The following is a 27,522-nucleotide window of genomic DNA, read 5'->3' on the forward strand; positions in this document are numbered from 1 at the left end:
TGGACCAGTGTCCATGTATCTGTCAGATTACTTCAAAAGAGTGAGTAACGCCCACGGGCACAACACCAGAGGGAGCTCCACTGATCTCATTCCCCCCAGATTCGGCACAAACGTCGGACATTTTTGGGGAAGAGATTATAGGGGAAAAGGGAGCGGACCTAGCATAAATAAGTCCATGGGGGACCCCTTGGTCAAGGACACAGAGTGCGACCACACTCTTGGGCTTGAATGGATCTGTCAATAGTTCATTCATGGCTGAACGGTTTAGTTCCACAGATCGCGGCTGCCATGTTGTCGCTCTTTCATTTAAGATGTCCGGTGGAAACCTCATATGTCCAAAACTGTTACTTTTCAGGATTCAAATTCACAAATAGCAAACAATCTACAAATCTACAATCTATGAGCTCAAAACGCGGCACTTCTCGCCGTGTTTCGAGCTTGTAGATCTGCTATTTCTGATGCTTTTGTGTGACGCTGTAGTATGATCAAGAATAGGGGGTGTTCATTTACGAAAAAGTAAAAATATGGAGATAAAAGGTTTTTGCCCGACACCAAAGAAAATTGTCTCTCTCTCATTCAATCTCTTTCTCTGTTTTTCCCGCTCTTTTCCATTTCTGTCCATTTCTGACACATAACAGACTAGAGGCCTGTTTTTCCTTTGTCTCTCCATCTCTTTGTCCGTCTGTGCGTGCGTGTGTGTGTGTGTGTGCGACTGTGCGTGCGTCTGTCTCTCTCTGTCGCTCTCTCCCTCTCTCTGCAGACCACCTTTTGTGTGAATGTGTGATATGAATATTAAAAAGGCCCTGGCACTTCTATAGCAGCAGCACATTACATCATCTCCTTCTGGTAGAATGACAAAGACGTGGGGAGGAGGAAGCATTTGCATATGAATTTAGAGAGAGACATTTAAATACCAGATATAGTAATAAGTACCACTAGAAAGTGTATTTTAATGACATGAAAGAGAGAGGGACACAGAGTGAGAGAATGAGAGAAAGTACTTGGTGTGTGCATGTGCGCACATAGTGTGCTGTAGTAGCTTATGCGGTGCAGTGTTCAACATTCCACCTACACATTTTGACCCTCTTGCTATAGCATCTGTGGGGTTACTGCTCTCAGTGCAGTGAAAGGAACATGGCAACGTTCCCAGAGCTCCTTCTTAAAGCTTCCTAGGCCTTGTCATTCACTCTCTCTAGGAAATGGGAGGAAGTCAGTCATTTATATACTCTATATATCACTGTCGCTTGCCGACACAAACTCAATTTGCTGTTGTCGGGCAGAAATCTCTTATCTCCATATTCAAACTGTATGCGTTTTTTTTCGTCAATTAATGCCCTAATTATGCAGGTTTTTTTTCGTCAATTAATGCCCTAATTGATCATACCACAGCGTCACAGAAAAGCAAAAGTATCAGATCGCGTCGCAAAACGACGCGTTTTGAGCTTGTAGATCTGCTAGTTTTGATATTTTTTCATTTTAATCCTGGAAAAGTCACACAGTTTTGGACATATGAGGTTTCCACCCGACAGAAACGATTTATAATGGATAAATCAGTTTGCATCTGCAAGCAACATGATTGGACAGAGAGTATAAATGTTCCATATCTTCACATACAGTTGCTCCAACTACAAAGGTACTGTATCTCCACCTGGCCCGGTGGCCCTACCCAGGGACGTGTAAAGTGGATGGTTACTGCTGCCAGGATCCCAGGAAGCAGCGAAGGGAAATAGTGTATAGCGTTTCTACGTCATACAGTTCAACCTTTTCACATTTGTGTGCGTCCACTATGGGCTGAAGTGAAAGCGATTTTGGAGGTGTACCACGCTCTATAGAGGCCTGTCAACATGTGATTCCAATTAGGTGTTGATTACGGGACACAAATTGAATTAATGACTACAAAGGGTAAACAATGGCCTATGCCGCTGACCAAAGCCTTGCAAGGAGCTCCTTCGAAAGCGCTGCTAAGCCTTTCGATCAGTGATGAAATCTCATTTAAATACAAGGCAGGCTTAATGCCAGCCAGGCATTACATCATCCTAATCTGTGAAGGAGGACACAGCTGAGAATCAAAGCTGCATCCTAGTGGCATTCATTGGGATATAAGGAACAGTGAGTCCAGGGGTGCCGCAGAATACTTTGATAAAATCAGGAGGATATATCAGTTTAAGCACTTAGACCCTCCATACTTAATAAAACGTACATTTGCACTGTACTTGGTGCATTCTTTTTTGATCTACACCAAATCTATTCGCCAAAAAATAGCAGATCTACAAAGCTCAAAACGCGTCACTTACAACGTTTTTGGCGAGAGATTCGATGAATGTTCCCCCCCAGCATAGGGATGCAGCTGGGGTTCTAGTTGTTAAACATCAAGTAAACAGTTATTTTCCTCGTGACATACTGTATCTTAGGGGAAAAGATTTGGATATTTATGTAGCGTATATGAGAGTGCTATAATGTAACAATGTAATTCAGGGGTACCATGGATACAAATGTTTGAGAACCACTGTTATAGAACACTGCATGATTTGCACACTAGAAGGAACACATACCGTCTGGGAAAACAGACAGTACACAGTATGTGTTGCATCCGCCTTGCGCTGTATGAAGATGATTATGTAATTCATTAACCATAGTTAATGTGCAACTAGTTCAAACTAGGAACCACACTTTTATTAGCCGATTTATTACATGAACAATCTCTCAAGCATCATAAAAGTGTAAATAGTTATATGAACTTAATACTAAAGATGTCTCTTTACAGCAGGGTGTTCGCATGGGAGCGGAAACCCTACCTACTGTAAGACAAAGATCTCTCTTGTTCTACAACATGACCTTTGACATTTTCAACTCACAAGTTAATCATCTCTTCAGAGCAGCCTACTGATCATTCCCACCAAGTTTAATGAAAGTCCACCTATCTGTTCTTCAGTTCTCTTGCTGACAAACAGACAACAATTTAGGCATTTAGCAGATGCTCTTAATCCAGAGCGATTTACAGTCAACAAGGAAAACACGAGGTAATCACGAGGTAATCACAAAGTTCTCAACACAAGGTTATCCTTTTAGACTGTTTGACTGTTACTCATGCTGTTTTTACATTTCTGTCTAATAAAATATTCAATCAATCAGTAATACATCAAATGCATATAAATAGTAATAATTACTATACACAGTATAGGATTCCAGGTCTACAAATTAATCTGGCATCTGTCTACATAACATGCTATCTATTCTAAATGACATTTTAGCCTTTGCATAAGCCTGTAAGGTCGTCAAGTGCTAAGGCAAGCGCTACGGGCTGTACTGAAGTGGAGTCTGAAGAGGTGAGTCTTCAGATTACGGCGGAAGACTCGATTGGGAGTGAGTCCAAGACCAAGACAGACAGACAGACAGACAGACAGACAGACAGACAGACAGACAGACAGACAGACAGACGGGGTGGGGCAGTGGTGTGTTTACTGTGTTACGCTATATACTGTACGTAGTATGACGTGCAGATTTATTTCTAAAAAAGAGTAGCCTAGCCCTCTACTAACCATTTCATCCATTGACCACTCGAATGTCAAGCATATCGTATGCCCTCCGAAAAAACCTAGAACACACCACGGGGGGGTGGGGGGAGTTGGCAAATACCAGTTGCCCGCTCGTTGACAGACTGAATATGATGGCTGACTTCTGCCTCCCCAGCTATGTGCCAGTCATCATTAGCTAAACTTACTCATATCTGATCTATTTGCATCAAGAGGAAGCTCTACATTACAGAGTGAGTGACACAGGATCTCCAGTCAGAGTAGAGTCATGGTGGGGCTTTCTTCTTCATTAGAGCTGGGACGCTCTGTACTGGGACGAGTCTTTTTGCCTTAACCCATTCAAACCGGGGACGCATCTGTGTCATTTTAAGATGTCTTTGGCTGTTCAAAAATAGCAGATCTACAAGCTCATAGCGCGGCACCGAGTGCCGCGCTATGAGCTTGTAGATCTGCTATTTTTTGAAAAATCGTGAAAATTGGTGCAAATCTTTGAATGTATATTTTTTAAGGCGAACATTTGTAACTTAAATCTTTGCTTCTGGGGGGGTCCCTGGAACAAAACATTTTGAGATGGGGGTCCACGGGCCAAATACATATCCAAAAATGTTTTCTAAATCCTAACAGTATGTTGCTAGATCAGTGGTGCTCCAACTTTTCCATGTCAAGGACCGCCTAAATGATATGTATTTGGCCGCGGACCCCCATCTCAAAATATGTTGTACCAGGGACCCCCAGAAGCACAGATCAGAATGAAATGTTTTTTCACTTTAAAACATATTCAAAGATTTGCTAATGTCTATCTAGCAAGATTTGCTAGATAGACATTTTCTAGATTTTTCAAAAAATAGCAGATCTACAAGCTCATAGCGCGGCACTCGGTGCCGCGGTATGAGCTTGTAGATCTGCTATTTTTGAATAGCCAAAGACATCTTAAAATGACACAGATGCGTTCCCGGATTGAATAGGTTTAAAGTCCATCCTAGCCCAAGAGTCCAATGTTTATTATGTTGAAGGATAAGGTCGTGGCCCCCTCCCATGCCTGTGTACATTCGACTGATCTCATAGTATACTCACGGGGGGTAGAATACGGGCTGGTGGGGTGGAAAGATAACAGTGGTGATGCAACCACAGAAAAATAAACAGAGCCAGGAAAATAATCTTTTCGGTCCCAACACACAATGATACCGTGAAGCAACCTGACATGGCACCACGGGGCCTTCTAAGCCGGATATTAAGTCTACTTGTTAGGAATGAAAAACTTCCTTCAGCCAGTTCCTTTGCAACGAGCCCCACGATCCAGGCACTTCCAACTCAGTACAGAGGTTATGAGAGTGAGAAAACAGCCAGCACACAGTAAATGTCCTTTTCACATATCGTCACCGTGCTAACTAATGGCCTAAGTCATGTTTTGAGGAAAATTATATTTTTTGCCTAAGTCAGCTCCTCATGACACTGGCCACCTCTGGTAAAATTGCCCATCTCCTAATTGAAAAGGATCATGCTGTTCCCTCCCCTCTTAGTATAATGGCCTATATCTCCCTAGTATGACTTAGGCCAAAATAGACCATTTTGTTGGCCTAAGTCACATGGTTTTGTGACTTAGGCCAAAATAATTGTCAAAGAATTGCCTAAATCAGTAAATCATTTGGCCTAAGTAAAATGTAATCCTATTTAAACCTATTTAAATCTCTTATGTTGCATAACTGACAGACAGTGTTATTTTAATTTTAATAGTCATCATTTGTTATAAACGTTTTGGGTGAAATGATTAAGAAATATCATATAGTTTTGGATCAGTTTTTTTTTCGTTTTTTTCTGAAAAAGCAAGGGACGCGTGTCAACCTAACAGGTCTCCCTCAGCGCTGTCAATGAATTGATGAATCACATTTTAATAGCGCTTTCCCAAGTGCTCAAAGCGCTTTACAATGGTTCATTCATTCATACGGGGGGGGGGGGGAACACACACACACACACACACATACATTGGGAGGTGAATCGGCAAACAGTCTACGCCAGCGTCCTCACTTTTCCCACATTCACGCACCAATGGTGGCAAGCTAGCGCCAACCGACTCAATGGAGGCAATGTAGGGTTCAGTGTCTTGCCCAAGGACACTTTGACACTTACTCTGGTGTCTTTAACTCTGGGGGAATCCGGGATCGAACTGGGAACCTCGCGGTTCACCATCCGGCCGCTCTGCCGCCCACTCTACCCCAGAGCCACTGCCGCCCTGACAAGTCAACAGGAAGTGAGGTATAAATAGTATGATGCGATCAAGTGCAAATTAATACAGGTGCCAACTGTCATCACCTTGAAAGATAACAATGAAGAATCAATATTGTTCAAAGGGTACCTGGAAAGGACAGATGCTATGTGAAATGCAATGCAATTACAGATACAGTTTATAAGATGATCACACAGAGCCATCTCTATACATAAATACAGGCCAATAGACCCCTTAACAGACGACGTCACACTGATAAGAACCAGTATGCGCGCAATGAAACCCATTCTGTCAGGTCTCACTAGGACGCGCCTCACTAGCCAACACAAGAGGGGGTTGGGGTGTGCTGAAACCAGCGCACCCCAAAACGACAGGTTGGGAATTGATTGCGAGAAACAATCACCTGTGCGTCCAGTCTCAATGTTAGTAAACAAATAATTGGTCTATACAGGGCTTACTACTATAGGTGCCTGAACGGTTAGTCAACCTACTGTAACAAACAAGTGACTCATGAGATTCAACAGTACATAATACAAAAATTACAAAAATACAGAACACAATGAAAACATAGCATAGCCTTATACACATCATGTCAAATCCCACCATGGTATCTTGTGTCTTTAACTACTTTCAACCTGACGTCCCTATAATGGGCATGTCATTAAAGGCAGAAATATTATATTATAATTTTCTAAATTTTTCACAAAGTGATTTTTTTCTTCTCACTAATTGGTCTAATGATAAGCTCAAAGTGTGTACATCTGCAATGCATACGCTGCATTTCTGCAATGCATACGCATTGCATCACGACGTGTTGAGCTTTGTAGATACAGAAGGCTATTTTTGCTTTTTCTGAAGTAGGGCTTAAGAGGTTATCTTCCAGTTTCACACAGTCACAGTGAAATAAGTCTAAGATGGTGTGTGTCCCAGGCAGCTACAATGACCTTACAGCAGCTAACGCTCCAGGCTGCTACGCTGAGGACCCCAGAGGAATGCAGTGGTACTGCACACTGCCCTACAATATAGCAGTGATGGATGAAATACTCAGATGTTTTACTTAAGTAAAGTAAGTATCAATATCAATACCCTATGTAGAAAAGTACAAATCTTGTATTCAAAATTTACTTGAGTAAAAGTACAAAAGCATTGGCATCAAAATATACATAAGTACCAAATGTACTTATTATGCAGAAGGTCATTTCACAAGTTTTCAAATTCATAAAATGTAAAAACATCCTTTGAAAATAGCAGATCTGCAAGGCGGCGCGTTGTGAGCTTGTAGATCTGCCATTTTTCATATTGCCAAATTATAGGTCTGAAGGGGTTTTGTAATAATAATCAAAATCTACAAAGAAACTATAACTAAAGTTTTCAAATTATGGTGGAGTAAAAGTACAATATTTGAGATATAGTGGACAAGAAGTAAAATTATTGAAAATTAGTCAAGTTAAGTAAGTAAAAAATCCTCAAAATGTTTCTTAAGTACAGTACTCGAGTAGCCTGAATGTACGTAGTTACTTTACACCACTGCAATATGGACTCCCTGAGCAATATCTATATATAGCAGTGAATGCCAGGCTCATTCACGGCAGGGCCCTAATGACTGTCTGCTATCCTTCAACACGCCCACAGCCGGGCATCACCAGAGTCACACATAAGTGAGGTAATTTAAGAATTACCTCTGTGATGGACACAACAGAACATGTGTTACTGTATTTGCTTCAGTTCTGAAACAGCCTCAACATTCATCTTCTGTTTGGTTTTCCAATCTCCAAAATGCAATTCTCATATTAGTTTCAGCTGTACAGATACATGTAAAGGGATAGTTCACCCCCAAAACGACTTTTTTTCTATCGATTAGTCACCCCATGGAGACTTGAATTCATGGATATTTTTTTGTTTTTGTCTCATTCCTAAGCCAATAATTTGATGACCAGCAGTGGGTTCCGCTAGGAGACACAAAGAGTCTCCTTTGTGTCTCCTACCGGAACCGCTGCCTACCGGTCCGCTGGTCATCAAATGTTTGGCTTAGGAACACACACACACACACACACACACACACACACACACACACACACACACACACACACACACACACACACACACACACACACACACACACACACACACACACACACACACACACACACACACACACACACACACACACACACACAGCGAAGAACAACATGGGCACTGTAAATGGAACCAGTTGATGGTTGGGTCCAGCTGATACTGCTGGCAGTCTTCAGTGAATGGAGTGATATTTAAATAGCTTCACAAACTAAACAGGAATACTGTGCAGGAAAGAAGGAACGAGATACAGTATGATCAGTCATTTCCTCTGTGACTTTCTGTCCAATCCGCGTTCCTGCACATCCTGAGTCTTTATCATATTTCTGCATTTGACATTTTAGTCGCTAAGCCGAGGCTCTTATTACAACTAGGGCTACACAACTGTAGAAAAGGAATATTCAAGCCCCACAGAGGGACTCATTTACAAGCAATAAATAGAAAGGAGTACAAGACATATAGAGGCCATGCAGACTATAACCGTGGATCCTATATTCCTATTTAAGTGGGACATTCTAGACCATTGGTTCTCAAAGTGGGGTCCGGGGACCCCCAGGGGTCCTTGAGGGAGTTCCAGGGGGTCCCCAGCTAAATGATAGATTAGGAACCACATTTGTACACTCTCAGAGTTACATTAACATAGATTTTACAATATAAATTGGGGTCCAAGAGATAGAAATGCCATTTAATGGGGGTCCGTAGCCTAATGCATGTCAAACGGGTGCTTGAAATTAAAATGGTTGAGAATCACTGCTATATATATTTAGAGCCGTAAAAAATCTTCTCTTACGGGGATCCCTGACATATCTTTTCAAATGGGGGTCCGCAGGCTGATAAGTGTCACTTTGGGGGTCCTTGACATGAAAAAGTTTGAGAACCACTGTTCTAGACAACAGTCAACAATAGGAGACATGAAGGAGGTATTTTATTTGTTTATGACCATAGGCTGTAGGCCAGGCCATATAGAACAGGGGTTTTGTCTGCATGTCTATTATATAGACATGCAGACAAACACAATACAGTCTATATGGTGTCTGTCCCTTCAAAAGTAGAGCAATCACGCAACATGCATAATCACAAAAAAGGAGCGCTTCCAGTCACGAAAGCCTGAAATGCCTGATCTGGATGTCACACTCACAAACATCTGAACTTGAGAGGCACAGCGTTGCTCCAATCCACAACAAACTTTGCACAAACACTGTTCAGAGGTCTGCGGTCTGCCATGACAATAGTCACACCAGGGGCCACGTGGGTGCGCACCCTGGCTGACAAACTGGCATACAGTTTGTCTCATTAGTGTCTCATTAGTCTAGTGCACGGATTTATACTTTGTCATGCGAAGTATAAAGCTCACAATGCGTCACATTTTAAGCATGTAACTTGTCAGTGCACAGCATCGCTGTACAATGGAGCATAGATCAGACATTAGAGTGCATTTGAGATAGTGAGGACTGGAGGTTACTGTATACAGGCCAGGATGGTTTCCCAAACACATAACTGCCTAAAACTGCATAGTGCAATACTTGTGGTTGGGGAATGAATGAAACACTGGCACTGCACTATACCCTGGCTATGATTTCACTGACTCAGCTTATTGTCTAGTTATGAGATTATATGAGATTCTCAAACCTTTTCATGTCAAGGACCCCCAATATGATATGTATTTGGCTGCAGACCCCCATCCCGCCATCTCAAAAATATTTTGTGCCAGGTATTTTTTTTAAATAGCAGATAAGCTCATAGCGCGGCACTCGGTGACGCGCTATGAAATATGGTTTAAGTGGTTAAAATTATTGTGACGCTATATTAACTAATTTAGCTGGGGACCCCCTGGTACCCCCTCCCCCAAGGTCCCCTGGGGGTCCCCGAACCCCACTTTGAGAACCAATGGATTAAGCAATGCCAGATGCATAGAATAGAATGGAATAGAATACTTTATTGGCAGTTTTAAAAAAAAACATTTAGAAAATGCAACATGGATTATACACAAAAAAATCTTAAGCTTGTTTTCATTGTGGTCCACCACAACACACAACTGTAAAAAAAAAAAAACATAAATCAAAGAAAATGAATGGATTAAGCAATGCCAGATGCATAGAATAGAATGGAATAGAATACTTTATTGGCAGTTTAAAAAAAAAACATTTAGAAAATGCAACATGGATTATACACAAAAAAATCTTAAGCTTGTTTTCATTGTGGTCCACCACAACACACAACTGTAAAAAAAAAAAAAAAAAAAAAAAACATAAATCAAAGAAAATGAAATCCTTATACTGTAATAATGTGATACATAAAGTTAGAAGCAATAGGACAAGGGGTACACCCTAAGAGAAGAATCCAATGCAGAGTGGGCTCTAACTAGAAATACTGTATTTGAGTACTGAGAATTTCTTCTACTTCACACAGGAGAGGTCTGGGTTCTTGCCTGGATGTGTTTGTGACGAAAGAGAAGATAAGCGCCAACCGAGGGTAACCCACAGTGTACATTCAGGAGCCACAGGGGACAAAGGAGTGTGGTATTATATAACGCAAACCCGCCATTTTCTTTTTCCAAACAAATTATATGATTGAGATAGTTTGGGGCCGTTTTTCCGCCCCTTCCAAGATTAGCCGTGGCCCTACGACGACAACAGAACAATAACCTTTTGGTGACCTTAACAGTTTTTCTTTTAGTAGGGCTAGCCTATAGCGCCTTCCTATACATCCTTAGAGAGAAGCCAGCGTGTTGACTCTGCAGTCAGTCAACCAGCATCACATCTAAGGGACCCCCTAGCAAAAATGGTTGATAAAAGGGGGGGCCTCACGGTTCCGCTATCAGGGCGAGCACATGTGGGGTAGTTAACCCATTAAGAGCGGGAACACATCTGTGTCATTTTTAGATTTCTTTGGCTATTCAAAAATATCAGATCTACAAGCTCATAACGCGGCACCGAGTGCCGCGCTATGAGCTTGTAGATCTGATATTTTTGAAAAATCGTGAAAATTTGTGCAAATCTTTGAATAATATATTTTTTTTTAAAGCGAACATTTTTAACTCAAATCTTTGCATCTGGGGGTCCCTGGAACAACATATTTTTAGATGGGGGTCCGTGGCCAAATACATATCATTTTGGGGGTCCTTGACATGAAAAACTTTGAGAACCACTGATATTATAACAACATAAATTAAAAAAAAAGGAAAAAAAACTGTTAGGGTTTAGAAGACATTTGTAGAATCCCCCAGAAAGCAAAGATTTGAGTTAAAACATTTTTCTTTAAAAAAACATATATATTCAAAGATTTGCACACATTTTCATGATTTTTCGAAAAGAATAGCAGATCTACAAGCTCATAGCGCGGCACCAGCTTGTATATCTGCTATTTTTGAATAGCCAAAGAAATCGGTTTCCCACTCTTAATGGGTTATAAGAACTACAATGTGCATCAGTCAACGGTGCCCTGCCGACATGAAGGGCCGTTCTGTCATCTGGTGTCTAACAAGCTCATTGTGGAGGGAAAATAAATAAAAGGCCTCGCAATTATGGAAGTATAGATTGGTATCTATGAAGGGAAACGCTGCAGCAGTTTGAAGGAAGAAGCCCTTAAAGCGTTTAGAGAGATTGAAATCGGTTAAAGAGAGGTTGTTGAGCGGTCTCTCAGCCACCAGGACAAATTACACACAGTGGTGTAAAGTAACTAAGTACATTTACTCAAGTGCTGTACTTAAGTACAATTTTGAGGTACTTTTGCTTTACTGGAGTATTTCCCAATGTTCAATACTTTTACGTCTACTCCACTACATCTCAGAGGCAAATATTGTACTTTTGCTCCACTACAATTACTTGACATTTTTAGTTACTATAGTTACTTTGCAGATACAAATTATTATATTATAAAACATACATTAACCACTTTAGCCCCGTTTTATACCTAGGCTATTTGAAAATAGCCGATCTACAAGCTCACAACGTGTTGTGAGCTTGTAGATCTGCTATTTTCAAAGATTTTAGTACTTTTACCTTTGGTACTTTAAGTATATTTTGATGCCAATACTTTTGTACTTTTACTCAAGTAACATTTTGAACACAGGCCTTTTATACTTTCTACATTACAGTAATGACACTTTTCCTTGTGAGTATACTTTTTCCACCACTGATTACATGTTGCATAACCACTCACAACATGAGGTGAGGGGGGCGGGGGGGAGGGAGGGGGGAGTGTAAATACAGATAGGCTATATGGGGTGGGGTGGGGTGGGAGGAAGGAGGGAGGGGGGGAAAGGGTGCAAACTTAAAGATAATACTGAATATAGACTAAACATTTTGAGCAACATTGAGAGAAAGATGAACCATTTTAAAACGTTCTCTTGAGAGATGAAGGGCGTTCGGCGTTGGTTACCAGGAGGTTGTATTTTGTCACGGCCCACACAGACAGCAGCTTGCATTCTTTGCAGTACAAATAGGATTACGGGCCCTGTTGTTTGGGGTGTGTGACCTTGCAGCAAAAACCCTTATAATGTAAACATTCACAAGACGGCTCGTTCTGCCAGCTTTACTGTTAAAGGACAACATAATGTCAGACTCGTTCCTCCACCCGGCCATAGTCCCATAAAAACAGCATTGCACTTTTTTGTTTTGTCTGTTTATTCTTGTGTTTGCTCTCTGTTCACACAAAGGTGAGTTGTGTTGCAACTTTGCCAATTCACCTCTAGAAAATTATTTAATAATAGGAGTATTGGGATAATGTGCTGAGAATGTGTTCTAAAGCATAATGTAAATTATGATTTTGTGGGATTGAGTTGATTAGTAACATTGAAACTGTAACATCCACAGGATAAGAAGTAATAAACTTAGATAAGGCTCAGTAATCAGAGATACTTCTAAGCCAAGTGTATTGAAATGAGTCGCGTCTTTTGGCCTCATTTTCATAGACCTGGTTGCTTATTTCTCTGCAGAATGCAGCTGCATTCAGATCAGTGAGGATCCGCTCCATGCATCCCGTCTCCTGGCTATTGTCTCTAGACGGTAGGAAGCAACACGTGGCGCCAGCAACAGATTAAAAGTAAACTGTTATGACTGATGGCTTTACCAGTGACAAACACTTGTAGACTGTATACAATGGCCCTTTACAATGGTCAATATAAAAGAAGAAATGCTAATAAATACACACACATATACAGATAACCAGTGGTGTAAAATAATTAAGTACATTTACTCAAGTACTGTCCTTACAGTAAGTACAATTTTGAGGTTTTTTTTTTTTACTTTACTTGAGTATTTCCAAGTGTCAGTACTTTTCCTTCAACTCCACTACATCTCAGGGGCAAATATTATACTTTTACTCCACTACAATTATTTGAAAACTTTAGTTACTAGTTACTTTGTAGATTTAGATTATTATTACAAAACATACATTAACCACTTCAGCCCTGTATACATTTCGGCCATTTGAAAATAGCCGATCTACAAGCTCACAATGCGTTATATCACAACGCATTGTGAGCTTGTAGATCGGCTATTTTCAAAAGATTTGTATACATTTGAAATGGGACCTTCTGCATAATGAGTACTTTCTACTTTTGGTACTTTAAGTACAGTTTGATACCAATACTTTTGTATTTTCACTCAAGTAAATATTGAATTCCGGACTTTTACTTGTAACAAGAGTATTTCTACATTGCAGTATTGATACTTTTACTTAAGTAAAACATTCGTGTACTTTTTCCACCACTGGTTTTACACCTATAAACCATGTGAAGTGACAATAAAGTTGATGCTGATTCTATATATTTAGCTTTTTAGTTAACTGTATTTTACTGTAAAGTAAAAAAAAAACACCTTTCACTGAGACTAGCAAAACGGTCCCTTATCTTCTTTTTGTCAGCTAGAACCCCAGCCCCATGGTATGAATAAGTGAATTTACTGCGAGGCTTCAAAGGTACATTATATATTAACAAGTGTACAGTAGCAAAGCACTTGACCCCACTTGTTGCTTGAATTAATCATGGAATAGGAAGCAGGGCGGGGGGGTTAGGGACAGCAAACAATACAATGCGGATGGAAGCACACAAACTTCATTTAACTCTGTCCTGTTGGATATCCTGTTGATTCCTCATCATGGCAAATAAAAACACTACTAATTATGTCCTGCCTGTCCACACATGTACAATAAAGACCTTTCTCTCCATCTGACTCTCGCTTGTTTCCTTCTAACCTCATGCACGCACACACACACACACACACACACACACACACACACACACACACACACACACACACACACACACACACACACACACACACACACACACACACACACACACACACACACACACACACACACACACACACACACAAGCAGACACATGCATGTGTGCCACAGTTGCCAGATTTAGCGAGAGAAATAAGCAACCTATGTCTATGAAAACAAGCCCAAAATAAGAGACCAATAGGCCACATGAGCACTTTGAACCTACATACATCGGCTATTTGAACATAGCAGATCTACAAGTTCACAACGAGCTTGTAGATCGGCTATTTTCAAAACAATATTTTTAAAAAGGAAAAAATGTGGAATATTTGTGAAACATTCTACAAATCTTGTATGGGGGTCCCTGGCACAAACACATTTTCGGATGTGGGGGGGTCTGCGGCCAAATACATATTAATTTGAGGGTCCTTGACATGAAAATGTCAAGCCCACAAGTCGCTTATAATAAGCAGAAATGGCAACACTGGTGTGTGTGTGCACTTACTATGACTGTGTGTGTGTGTGTGTGTGTGTGTGTGTGTGTGTGTGTGTGTGTGTGTGTGTGTGTGTGTGTGTGTGTGTGTGTGTGTGTGTGTGTGGGGGGAGGAAATGTTTGCTTAGGCCTACACACAATCAGCTGATGACAGAGCACCACGTTTCCTGCTCCTATGACTGTTACTGTGACTCTACTACTGCAGAGAAGGACATGGACATGACACAATAATGAACTAAATTAATGAACCATTCCTTCTTTTTCTCAGACTTTTTGAATGCCCACATCATGCCTTACAATTTGAAACTGGCCCCTATAAAAGTCAAAGCCTAGCCCCCCCCCCCCCTCTCGAACTGTTTACTATACATATTTTTGTTTTTTGTTTTCAAACTGTTTATATGATGTTTTGCAATGTCTGTCATTAAATGTTTCGAATGAATGGAGTACAAAGGACCCCAATGGAAACAAGCCTTTCTTGGGTTTAAAATCCTCTTAAAATACCTTGTATTGAACTGTACTTTCCTGTGCTTTTTATTTCTGCAAACTGCAAATAAAGTATTCAATCAATCAATCAGTGACCATGATAGCAGCCTAGCTATGGGGAACAGTATTTGTGGTTATAAATAGGTATGGGCTGCCCCCTGGTGGAAAGAGTTTGAAAGTTCATGGATGGGTACCAGAGGGTCAAGGCTAGTACCATCAAGTGAGCTTAAGAGCTGTGGGGAGGATGGAGTCGACACCTGAGGTTGTAAAGTATGTGCTCATAGATGGGAGGAAGCGCTGGACTTTATCAACCAAGCATACACACGTCTGGTGAGCTACCCCACCTGAGCTGAGGCATGATACAACTACAATGATCATTGTTTCGGCACCAACGTCAAGTGAACTCACCAAGACAGACAACAACAACCTATATAGACATCATCTTGAGCTCACTGGTCGCCAAGACAGCTAACCGGATGATCCTCTACGGCAGTGGTTCTCAAAGTGGGGTCCGGGGACCCCCAGGGGTCCTTGAGGGAGTTTCAGGGGGTCCCCAGCTAAATGTTAGGAATCAAATGGACCTTACTGTAACTAAGAGTGTACAAATGGAACCAGATTGGTTCCATTTGTACACTGTAAGAGTTAAATTAACATTGATTTTACAATATAAACTGGGGTCCCAGAAATAGAAATGCTGTTAAATGGGGGTCCGTAGCCTAATGTGTGTCAAACTGGGGGTCCTTGAAATTAAAATGGTTGAGAATCACTGCTGATTTACTGCAGTAAAAAATCTTCTCTTATGGGGGTCCCTTAGCCTGGTAAACCTCATTTGTATTTACAAATTAGATTTCCAGAGGGGGGATTTACCAGGCTTGGGGTCCCTGGCATATCTTTTCAAATGGGGGCCCACGGGATAATAAGTGTCAATTTGGGGGTCCTTGACATGAAAAAGTTTGAGAACCACTGCTCTACAGCAGGGGTTTTCAACAAGTGGTCCGTGGACCATTGGTGGTCCGTGAAGGTATTGCATGTGGTCACTGACCATGCATTTAGTAATGCAGGATTTTTTTGGTATTATTTCACGGAACAGTGCAGACCTGGAACGCATCTGATCACTTTAGATTTCTTTGGCTTTTCAAAAATAGCAGATCTACAAGCTCATAGCGCGGCACTCGGTGCCGCGCTATGAGCTTGTAGATCTGCTATTTTTGAAAAATCTTGAAAACTTTTTTCTTTTCTTTTTTATTTCAAAAAACTGTTTGGATTTAGAAAACATTTTAAATAATCGCCTCAGGTCTTAATGGGTTAATGAACTGGTGACCTATGATGATGCGTCAATGATGTCAGTTACTGGCAAGTTGGGGTCAAGAACTTCCACAGAAAAGGGAGTTAGAATCTCAAGAAGGGGATGTTTTCCCGGATTGCCTGATTGAGTCATCATTATTAGGAAATGTGCCTAATATTATAATCAAATGTTTCTGCTCACTCATACATAAGACACAGTATAGCAGTAACATGAGTTTAATGGAAGGTTGGTAGTAGCCTAAGTAAGAGAACAGAATAAGGGTAACCGGGGGATAGAAATAGATCAGTGGTTCTCAACCTTTTTTTGACCACTCACATATTTCTGTTAAATAATGCCTCTGCTTGATATAATTTGTTTTACGTAATAGTGTGCAACAAATCAGCCATTGTTTTCAAGCTTTTTCTCCCACACCACTTCACTCAAATATTTTCTTCCTTTTAATGGACTTATTAAAATAAAATATTATTGAAACATATGTTAATACATTTAACAAAAATGTATTTTATTTGTGTATTTACATTTATTTATTTTTTTCCCATGGATCACCTGCAGGCCTTATCATGCCATGGACCACTAGTAGGTCTCGTGGACCATTGATTGAGAAACAGTGGGATGTACAGATATGGGATGCACAGCAGGTGTTACCAAAGCACTAATCTTAGCTCATACCCCCACCCAACACAACAAGTGGTCCCTAGTTGATTCTTAGAACTACAAACGAAAAGGCCCAATGCCTCATTTACACACAGCAGTCCAAATAGTGTATACAAAGTCCCTCACCTCTATGGCAGCCCCACACAGGGGACTTTAAGCACAGCTGGGTTACCCATTTTAGCTGTGATTTAGGTGTGCAATCAACAACTTTCATCAAATGAACAACCATCATGAACTCTCGGCAGCTGTACAATGAATGTCACCACATGTACAGGAATATTACTCACAATGTTACACAAAATCATATGCAGAAATGTAAAAACCTCTTTTCATTCACATTCACATAATATAGGCCTACATAAAAAAATAGTCACATACCTTCTCCAGTTCACACACCCTTGAGAGACAACACCAACAGGGACCAGGTGCACACCTGACAACAACAACAAACATTTTCACTACTTAGGCCTACTCCACTACATCTCAGAGGCAAATATTGTTCTTTTACTCCACTACGATTATTTGAAAACTTTAGTTACTAGTTACTTTGCATATACATTATAACATTATAAAACATACATTAACCACTTTAGCCCTATTTTATACCTCAGCTATTTGAAAATAGCAGATCTACAAGCTCACAACGCTGTGAGCTTGTAGATCTGCTATTTTCAAACGTTTTAGTACTTTTACTTTTGGTACTTTAAGTACATTTTGATACCAATACTTTTGTACTTTTACTGAAGTAAATTTTGAATTCCGGACTTTTACTTAACACAGAGAGCACTTCTACATTGCAGTAACGATACTTTTACTTTAGTAAAACATTTGAGTACTTTTTCCACCACTGGACTTACCATTCATAAAGTTGTTACTCAAACCTCTATCTACACACTTATGGTGCCGTGAGGACCCAAAAATTGGCAAACTGCTTCCTGCCTGTTTAGAAAGGCCTTAAATCCCTTTGTCACTCATGACATCACTTTATCTCTGTCTCCCTCTAGCGGCTACACAACCAACACAGTTGACAGTGGTGGAAAAAGTACACATTGTTTACTCAAGTAAAAGCATCAATACTGCAATGAATACTCTGTTACAAGTAAAAGTCTGGAATTCAACATTGAGACAAAAGTATAGGTATCAAAATGTACTTAAAGTACCATAAGTAGAAAGTACTCATTCCGCAGAATATCCCATTTCACAAGAGTTCTAATGTATTCAAATCTTTTGAAAATAGCCGAACTACAAGCTCACAATGCGTCGCATCGCAACGCATTGTAAGCTTGTAGATCTGCTATTTTCAAATGGCCAAAATCTATTCAGGCTGAAGTGGTTAATGTCTGTTTTGTAACAATAATCAAAATCTACAAAGTAACTAGTAACTTAAAGTTTTCAAATAATCGTAGTGGAGTAAAAGTACAATATTTGCCTCTGAGATGTAGTGGAGTAGAAGTAAAAGTACTGAAAATTGGAAATACTCCAGTAAAGTAAAAATTCCTCAAAATTGTACTTCCGTGTAAGTACAGTACTTGAGTAAATGTAGCCTACTTAGTTACTTTACACCACTGTCTGTGTCACTCATGACATCACTGTATCTCTGCCTCCAGCCCTAGGCAACCCAGTTGGAATAATTTATTTGTTTGTTTATTTATTTATTAGCTATTCAGAACTAAAACAAACATGGTAGCCCTGCATTTGCAGAATCAGATATAAGGTCTATTTAACTATTAGTGGTGATGATAAGAGTGGATGATGAGAGAACAGAATTACAATGGCGCCCAACGGAATAACGCGTTCCTTCCACGTGCTACGTCCTACCGGGGAAACTCCTCCCTTCAGGTGACAAGGCATGCATTGAAGGAGGCATGAGCTTGGCTCTGGGTTCCCTAGGCTGGTGGGGGAGTGTAGCGCCCAGGGTTACAAAATCGTGGGATAAATATATATATATATATATATATATATATATATATATATATATATATATATATATATATATATATATATATATTAAAAAAATAGCAGATCTGCAAGCTCACAACTTGCTGGAAATACTCCAGTAAAGTAAAAAAAAAAACTCAAAATTGCACTTAAGTACAGTACCTGAGTATATGTATTTAGTTAGTTTCCACCACGGCTGGAAGTAATAATTTCATTCTCATAGCATGATGAAACATGTCTCAAAATCAAAATTTTAGCTCATAAATGATTTTTTTTAAAGGCCTTGTACACAAAAATATAGTTTGGAGTGAATGGAATGGGTACTTCCAGTTCCTCGATTACAGATCACAGAAACGACAGCCAAGATGATTGACAATATTTTCGACTTACAGTATACATGATGGTCACTGTATGCATCTACTGTATGGTCCTACAGGCACTCTTATTTCTTTCAAAACATAACTAAAGACCTTTCTGTTTTCCACTGTCTTTGAGTTACTTTTCTTTTCTCTTCTGCACTGTCACTGTATCTATACATTTGTACTTATTTTGTTTTATGCATCCTAATGTCATTGTATAATTGTGTTTCCTTTACTTGATGTTCTGTGTGTAAAGCACATTGAATTGCCTTGTTGTTGAAATGTGCTTTACAAATAAAACTGCCTTGCCTTGCCATACCAAATATCAGCATCACTTACTATACAAATTACAATTGTACAAAACCAACCTAAATGTTTTGGATGGCAATTTCACTGTAGTTTTAACAATTTGAAACAGATGAAAACAGCAGCAATGTTAAGAACAACCTCCACCTTGTTACCAGTGGACTGTATGTTTTGCAATAATGATAACTGTATTGTGGTAGGTTTGCTAAATCTTCCACAACACTGAACCAACTTGCACCCTAAGGCCACCTTAGCTTGAATGTGCTAACCAGGACCAGTCAGAGAACTGTGGGCTTGTAGATCGGCTATTTTCAAAAACTTTGCCTGCTTCTTAGGTAATATTTGACAATTTGGCCAATGTTTTGACCATTTTTTATAGTATACTTTGTTGGTTACTTTTGACGTAGTAATGGTCTTATTAGTACATTTTCTTTCCCTTTTTGAAGTTTTAAAAGTCCTTAAATTGTAACTATAAATGTGCAGATACCCTGTGTACACTTACACTGTACAGTATGATGGTTTGTTGACTGTTGAGTGGGAAAACAATGTTTCACATTAAGCAAATCATCTTGTTAACCACGTTAATTTAAACATATGTATTTAACTGTCTAACTACATTTGATACCACCTCTTTCTTCATTATTGTTAGAATATTGTCACTGAAAATAGCTAACGTTTTTTTCTTAATAAACTTTATTTGTTATAACGTATTTCTGTGTGTGTGTGTGTGTGTGTGTGTGTGTGTGTGTGTGTGTGTGTGTGTGTGTGTGTGTGTGTGTGTGTGTGTGTGTGTGTGTGTGTGTGCGTGCGTGCGTGCGTGCGTGCGTGCGTGCGTGCGTGTGTGTGTGTGTGTTCACAGCACACTTAAAATTGCCACACTAGTGGGCACTGGGGAGGATGGAGTGACACCTGAGGTTGTTAAGTATGTGATCATAGATGGAGGAAGTGCTGGACTTTATCAACCATGCATAAACACGTCTGGTGAGCTAGCTGTGGCGTAGCATACAACTACAATGATCATTCAATCGATCAATCAAACTTTATTAAGGACACATGGTCCATAGCACATTGTTTTCGGCACCAACGTCAAGTGAACTCACCGAGACGGACAACAACCTACAGTATAGGCATCAGCTTGAGCTCACTGGTCGCCAAGACAGCTAACCGGATCATCCTCTACGGCAGTGGTTCTCAAAGTGCGGTCCGGGGACCCCCAGGGGTCCTTGAGGGAGTTCCAGGGGGTCCCCAGCTAAATGATAGATAGTTAGGAACCAAATGGACCCTTACAGGTCTGTAACTCAGAGATTGTACAAATGGAACCATTTAGAACTTTAGCCAAAAATAGCAGAGCTACAAGGTCACGGGCTTGTAGATCGGCTATTTTTGGCAAAGAGGAATAGGTGTAGAGGGAAAAAAGAGCAGACCAAGTAAACAAAAAAAAGTTTAATCTGAAACACAATATAGAGTAGGGGGTCCCTGCTTCATCTCTCTCTCAGCTAGGGTGTCCTTGGCCTGAAAACGTTGAAGACCCCTGGTCTAAATAGGTGAGATACTGACCTATACGTTTACAGAGGTGGACAGAGTACTCGACCCCAGTACTTGAGTAAGAGTACAGAGTACTCCTGGTTAAATTTACTCCACTACAAGTAAAAGTAGCTCAGTCAAAATATTACTCAAGTAAGAGTAAAAAAGTCCTTCCTTTTAAATGTACTTAAGTATTCAAGAGTAAATGCTTTTAAAATTACATTAAATTAAATTAATTAATTACATGAATTAAAGTACAAGTAAAATTAAAAGTACATTTCTTATTTTTCACGTCAATGAATTGCTGTATTTTTTTCTTTAATCACAAGTCAAATTAGTGCAGCATTGGTTCAAAACGAGTAATCTAAATTAATATCTTTATAGCCTAGTGGTGCAGCACAAAATAACCAAATAACCACAAAATATTACATTTAAATATACTGTCTTGAACAAACTATAATATGTCTAAAACCTCAGCAATGCCAATGCAACAATAACTCCTCATCTAAGCAGTAGCAGTGATGTTAGGTTTTCAATGTAGTTAGTGGGTGTCAGGACCCACGAGTGGTCATTTGAATGGGTCCCAGCCCAGGGACATTTTGTGATTCTATGAGTCCTAATAAAATAAAAACGTTTCCCCATTCAAGGCGCATGCATTGTTTTCAAGGCAGAAAAACAAAGCATGTCACTATTTGCCTTTCAAGAATATTCATGGCAAAAAAGTACCATATGTCACTGCTATGTGCTAAATACTAGTGCTATAGCCTAAACTCCAGTGAGATTTATAGTTTTAAACTCTCTAAAGCAGGGGTTTTCAACTGATTGTGAACCAGGGACCACCGCCCTGATTAAGAATCAACCTGGGGACCACTGTTGTGTTGGGTGAGATTGGAGCTAAGATTAGTGCTTTGCTAACACTTGCTACTGTATGCATGCATTCCATGATACATCCCACTGTTTCTCAACCAGTGGTCCATGGACTACACAGACACATGCAATTATATGGCCACATTTCCTAATAATGATGACTCCATCAGGCAATCCGGTACACTTCCCCTTCTTGAGATTCTAACTCCCTTTTCTTTGGAATTTCTTGACCTCCCGACTTCCCAGAAACTGACAACATTGACATGTCATCATAGGTCACCAGGTCGATAATATGCACTGTTCCATGGAACAAGAAGAAAAAAAACATATTGCAACATGGTCAGGGACCATAGAGACCAATTTACATTTTAGGAGGGATAAACAACAACCAGCGAACATAAAAGTAACTTGTACTTTTCAGCCTTCCTTGAAAAGTACTTGAGTAAAAGTAAAATATTTGTCTTGAAAATGTACTCGAGTAAGAGTAATAAGTATCAAAGAAATTTAATACTCAAGTAAAGTACAGATCCTCAGAATATGTACTTAAGTAGGCATACAGTACTCAAGTAAATTTACTCCGTTACTGTCCACCTCTGTACGTTTAATCAGACTATTGAGTGGGTCTAATCAAGAGATACTGACCTACCGACGCAGGTGTTTGTATAAATTATAGTTTTGGACCGTGCGAACTGGAGCCACGAGAGGCACCACTGAGCGAGCTACAGCGAGAAATCTCTACGGGAAAAAAATAATGGGCTTTCTATCTGTGGAACCACTCAATGGTCACCACTCTGCTCACAATGGCAACACCGTTCATCAACTGCAGGCAGCTGTACAATGAATGACACCACATAACATGCACGGGTATATTACACACAATGTCACACAAAATCATTTGCAGAAATGTAAAAACCTCTTTTCATTCACATAAAAGATAGTCACATACCTTCTGCAGTTCACATACACACGCCCTGGAGAGACCACACCCACAGGGACCGGTACACACCTGACAACAACAACAAACATTTATTTTTCGCTGTATAATCATTTACACCAGGGGTCTTCAACGTTTTCAGGCCAAGGACCCCCTAGCTGAGAGAGAGATGAAGCAGGGACCCCCTCTATATTGTATAAAATTGTGTTTCAGACTTTGTTTTGTTTACTTGGTCTGCTCTTTTTTCCCTCTACACCTCTTTGCCAAAAATAGCAGATCTACAAGCTCACAACGCCTCGCACCCCAATGGAAACAAGCCAATGGCTTCCTTGTTTTGTTTTTTTATTCCCATTAGCTGACCTTGTATTGAACTGTATACTTTCATGTGCTTTTTTCTGCAAACTTCTAATAAAGTATTCAATGAATGAATCAAAACCATGCTTACCATTCATTCATCAAGTTGTTACTCAAACCTCTCACTACACACCCAGTATGGTGCTGTGAGGAGCTACAAATTGGCAAACTGCTTCCTGTCTGTTTAGAAAGGCCTTAAATACCTGTGTCACTCATGACATCCCTGTATCTCTGTCTCCCTCTAGGGGCTACACAACCAACACAGTTGGATTCATGTATGTGTTTGTTTGTTTGTTTATTTATTAGCTATTCTGAACTAAAACAAACATAAAACATGGCAGATCTGCATTTGCAGAATCTGATAGGTCTATTATTTAACTATTCAGGTGATAAAGAGTGGATGACGTAAGAACAGATGACCTCGTGGCAGTAGGAAACGAATGAGAAGTTTGGAGAAATTAGAACCCAATAAACCACCATGTTGATTTAAATGTGTTAATCTTGTTGGGAGCGTACTCAAGTTCCCTCAACCCTATGTTCCCTCAGCCCTATGTTCCCTCACCCCTATGTTCCCTCAGCCCTATGTTCCCTCAGCCCTATGTTCCCTCATCCCAAATTAGACCCTATGTTCCCTCAACCCTATGTTCCCTCATCCCAAAACAGACCCTATGTTCCCTCAGCCCTATGTTCCCTCATCCCAAAATAGACCATATGTTCCCTCAGCCCTATGTTCCCTCAGCCCTATGTTCCTTCAGCCTTATGTTCCATCAGCCCATGTAATATTCTAATGTTTTCTCTTGTCTGTCTGTCTGTCTTGTCTTGTCTTGTCTTGTCTTGTCTTGTCTGTCTGTCTGTCTGTCTGTCTGTCTGTCTGTCTGTCTGTCTGTCTGTCAGTATCATGTCAGTATCATGGTCAGTATCATGGTCAGTATCATGTCAGTATCATGTCAGTGTCATGGTCAGTATCATGGTCAGTATCATGGTCAGTATCATGTCAGTATCATGGTCAGTATCATGTCAGTATTAGGTCAATATCAGGAGTGGTTATTTGCTTCAGTCATCAAAACGATTTCTATAAATTTAGGTTTGTAATGGATAAAATAAAATAATGTACCCATCATTTTCCTATGACTGATAAAATTATGAAACTCCCTTTTTAATACAGTATCTACTGTGTTAAAACGTTTCTGGGGGAGGACCCCCCGCCATATATGTCCAACCCGTATTCATTTGACTGTATAATGTTCATGTTTGTATATCAGAACTTTGTTTGTACTCATTTAAATCCCCCTTTATTTTTATTTTTTTTACAATAAGCTAAGTTTTACATAGCTTATTATACCTTTAAACTATTTTTTTTGTAATATAGTTGTTTTGGATATCTACAAAAGCTCTATATTAGTATAGACATGTATTATTATTATTATTATTATTATTATTATTATTTCACTTTATTAGCTGTGATAAAAGTTCAATAGTTCAATAGTTCACTGCAATGATCAGTAATTCTTTGCAGCTGTTATAGGTGCCTATAGGTTTCACAGCTGTTTGAATTTGAATTGATGAGAAATTATCAATATAATTTAACATCAGTCAGTTTCACAGCTGTCTGAATTTGAATTGATGAGAGAAACTATACATATAGTTTAATGTGTCTTAGCTGACCAGGTCAAAGCAATTAAGTTTGGCCAATCATGTTGCCCTAGCATCATGGTCAGCATCATGGTCAGCATCATGGTCAGTATCATGGTCAGTCATGGTCATGGTCAAGTTTTCCTTGTGACATAATGTACACATATACGTACCCTCAGAACATATGCTTTCAACACGTACATTTTAAGGTTACGTGGCGCGGCTCCGACTTCCCGCGGGTCCGAAAGCTGAAATCCGGACTCAAAAAGGGTGGAAAAAGAGCAGATCCACAAGCTTGTAAAAGCCTGTAAAAGCCCGCTGTCGTGGGGCGCAATACCACCGGCAGCCACAGGTGGCGCCGTCCCCGGTCCATGGTTCCCCAGGGGTCTATGGACCACCTCAGTGCCCGGGACGGTGTCTCCCGGGGCGGGTAGAGCGGGCGAGTGTGAACCCGGCACTATGCCAGGATGCACTGGGCTCCCTGGCCCTTCCCCTGTGTGAAGGGGGAAGCCAGGGAGAAGGGCCGACTGGTGCCATCGGATAGGTAGGGACCATGCCCAGGAAGAGGCACCTTCCTGGGGGAAGCGATGGGGCTAAGTGTCCACATGGAGCCAGGGGTCCCCGGTCCACCTCCATGCCCAGGGACGGTGGCTCCCGAGGCGGGTAAGGGCGGCCGGCGGGGACCCCCGGGGGTCCCCGGTCGTGGGTCTGGAAAAGGGACAAAGTCTTGCCGTGGAAAAAGAGCAGATCCACAAGCCTGGATAGGCTCAAATGTTTTTCTAAGTGTCCGCATGGGCTCCAGTCGGTCCCCGGGGACCCCCTGGAGGACCCCCGGGCTAAAATTCCAACTTTTTTCGGCTTGTCGATCTGCGCTTTTTCGGGCTAAAACGGCCGGTACCTCCCGGTCCGTGGGTCGCCCGGGGGCTCGTTGGATCCCCGCCCGGGGGTGTGCACGCGTCGGTGCCCCCCCCCCACGGGCCCCTGGGTGGCTGCCCGGGCAAACGGCGCCCGAAAAACCAGAAAAAAGCTCCGGAAGGCTCAGGAGCTTTAGGGCTCGCGGCCTCTCCCATGCGTGAAATTTCGCATGGGGGGGAACGTGGCCACTTGTGCCACAGGGTAGCTAGGGACCATGGCCGGACATGGTGCACCATATTCGGGGGCGTCCCCGTGCCTCGCAGGGCCATGGATCCTGGAGGTTGCAGCCTGAGGTGTTGCAGCCTCAGGTCGCCCTGGGCTCCCTGGCTCTCCTCTGGTGGAGAGGGGGAAGCTACGGACAAGGGCCGACTGGTGCTATAGGATAGCTAGGGCGACGGAGCCTCGCCCGACGCAAGGCTCCGTCTGGGGCGGCGGCGCGGGCCGCCTTGCCCTGGATCTCTGCGTCGTACCTCCCTGTCCCCTCCCCGTGGCCCAGGAGGCGCCCCGCTCGTCCCTGCCTCCCTCCTGTGAAAAGGTCTCCCGGTCGGGACGCCTACTCGCTCTAGAACGTACATGTGGAGCTTGGCCGTGGCGATGCCCGACGCGAGGCTCCGTCTGGGGTTGCCGGGTGGGCCGAGTGGCGATGGCCATGGGTCCCTTCCCCCCCTCCCCGATAGGGGGGAAAGAGCCATGAAATTGGAGGCCACGGTGGCCATCGGGTTTATTGGAAGACAGAGGCCTCCGCTCGGGCACGGCCGGGCGGACGGGCGCCCTGGAGGTCCTCGGAGAGCCCAGGAGGATCTGGGGTCCACCATGGCCCCCTCTTTTGAAATTCTCTCCCGGTACAATCGGCAACTTTTCCCAGACCGGATATGTTGATCCGGCGCGCGGATGCTCGGGGCGGATGGCAGGCCTGCCCGAATGCAGGACCCGCCGTCTGTGGAGTTCACCCAGGAACCCAGGTATTTGAAGTCATTGACCTCTCGCAGAGCTTTGCCATCTGATGTTGTAATCGGCGGATGGTCCATGTTGATGTTATAGGTGATTACCTCAGTCTTCTTTGCATTCAGTCTGAGGCCAACCTTAGCACATTCCACCTCCACTCTGTTAGCATAAAGCATAAAGCATAAAGGGCGCTGCAGACTCGTCTGAGTTGGGCGTGCAGTCACTGCCAAGTGACCACGCCGGGACAGTGGTCTACACCAAACTGATATGGGTGTAGACAACATAGGTGGCGCACGCAGGAGTTGAGTAAACCAAAGTTCCCGATTGTAGACCCACACTCTTCAGCGAGGAAACAAGACCCTGCTAATGGGCGTGATAACTATTGCGGCACCGCTTGTACCACCAGGTACCTGCGGTCTGTAGGCCGCGGGACCCCCCCCCCCGACTTATCGCCCGCCGAGGGGTGCTTAAGCCTGGGTACGCGGGACCGGCCGGTGAGCCGGGCCCGACACGCTAATAGTCCCAGGGGCGACTATTCTGGTTTGTACCACCAGGTCCCCGCGGTGCTTGGGCCGCGGTCTGTCACTTCACTTAACGCCCGCTGAGGGGTGCTTAAGAGTGGGTCCACGGGACCGCCTGGAGAGCCGGGTGTCTCCCGGAGGCAGGGGTCCCCCCCGGACTGGAGCGAGTACCCAGGTTCGGGGCTCCCTGGGCCGGGTCCTGGGCCCTTTTCCAGGTCCCTGGCTGGAGA

The 27,522-nt window shown here is 41.9% G+C and overlaps 1 long non-coding RNA gene across 1 annotated transcript in view; it reads left to right on the plus strand.

The window, feature by feature from the left end:
- LOC311038482 overlaps nt 1-27,522 on the plus strand; it is a 389,296-nt gene that overhangs the window by 8,869 nt on the left and 352,905 nt on the right. The gene's annotated exons all lie outside the window — the stretch shown is intronic.

Source organism: Gymnoscopelus microlampas, assembly GCF_963454915.1.
Source record: "Gymnoscopelus microlampas genome assembly, chromosome: 22".
Classification (NCBI taxonomy): domain Eukaryota; kingdom Metazoa; phylum Chordata; class Actinopteri; order Myctophiformes; family Myctophidae; genus Gymnoscopelus; species Gymnoscopelus microlampas.